Source organism: Mus pahari, chromosome X (assembly GCF_900095145.1).
Source record: "Mus pahari chromosome X, PAHARI_EIJ_v1.1, whole genome shotgun sequence".
NCBI lineage: Eukaryota > Metazoa > Chordata > Mammalia > Rodentia > Muridae > Mus > Mus pahari.
Window position 1 is genome coordinate 134,269,555 of NC_034613.1, and position 1,747 is coordinate 134,271,301.

The following is a 1,747-nucleotide window of genomic DNA, read 5'->3' on the forward strand; positions in this document are numbered from 1 at the left end:
TTTGTCAGATTTCTTCATCACCCCCAACTGTTTCCAACACCACCCTTCACCCCTCCCAACTTCTTTTTCTTTCTTTTTTGTTTTATAATCACCAAGTCCAATTTGTGCTTGTGCTGTTCACTTACAGTGGGTGTAGGGCCACCCAGTAGATTGTGGGTAACCTACCAGAGACCACATCACAAACTTGGTCTCCTTCATTTTCTCAGATTCTTATATCCAACTTATAAAAAGTATACTTTTTTTTCACAAGTCTACTTTATTTGCATAATCTGGAAGGTTCTTTTTTTCCACTTCTTTTTTTTATTAGAAATTTTCTTTATTTACATTTCAAATGTTATCCCCAAAGTTCCCTATACCCCCCTGCCCTGCTCCCCAACCCACTAGTTGGCCATTAATGGGATGAGAGAGCCTTGGTCTTATGGAGATTTCTACTCATCTTTCCCCCATCACAACTCCTTTTAGGTTTTCTTGAGTCCTTTCTTAAAACACACACACATACACACACACACACACACACACACACACACACACACACACACACACAATCTTCTGTGCTTAATTATTGTTTCCCATTTGTGTGTGTGCTTAAGGCCTGCCAGTTAGGAGTGAGTGACCCAAAACAAAACTGGTTCAACCTCCCTCTGCTGCCATTTACTGCATTTAAGTTTTTATCTAGGGGAAGTATCTTAAGAAATGTTCTTCCATTTATGTTTGGAATGCCAGCTGGTATGGATTATGTAGTCTTATGCAGGGAACCATACTGAAAGTTCATGTGTGCAGTATCCTAGTCACGTCCAGAAGTCTTGATCCTACAGAAGTGCTCCAGGTCAGCAGGCTCTGGCAATCTCTCCATCCGCTCTTCTATGATGCTCCCTGAGCTTCGTGTATAGAAGTTATGTAATAGACATCTAAGTGTTTTGTGTTTGTTTTGTTTTTGATTTTAAATAAAAAGGTTTCTATGGATTATGTCTTCTTTTCTTGTGGTGTATATGACAGTCTCTGACTTTTCCATCAAATTGATGATGTTATGGATGAACGGAAAGTATTCACTCTTTTTCAAGACAATAAGTTGGCAAGATGGAGTGATCATGCCACATGTCCTTATTATATTTCCTGCCCCCTTTTCCATTCTATGGACCACTAATCAGTGATTCTAGACAAAATTTCACAATTCTATACCTTGGGAGAATTTTCTGTCATTTTGTGGCTCTGTTATTATTATTCATGACTTAGAATTTTTCATCAAATGCAGTTTTCAACCGTGGAACTATTCATTAGCAATTTGCAAATTACATGTTCATATTTCTTCTCCTTAAAGCATATTGTTTGGCTGATCTCAGATATTTTAATACATAGGGAGCACATAGAAGGTAAAAATATTGTTCTGTATGGTTTTCTATGTACAGTGGAAGCTCTTGGCCTACTTTCATAAAACATAAAGGGCTACCGGCCAAGGTATTTTTATACCCTCACATTTGCTAAAAATATTGTAAAAAGCAGTATGCAAATGTATGTACATACATACATTAAATGTGCACACATATGTATAGTCATGTATACTTAAAATACTTTCTTTAAGTGTAAGTTACATGTACATGTACTTCTGTGTAATATATGGTCATATGTATGTATGTATGTATGTATGTATGTATGTATGTATGTATGTACCATACCTGGCTGTGTGAATGTGGAACAGAGCCAAAGAGGTATTGCCAGTTTTGCCTAGTCATCTATAGTTTTGGGGAAC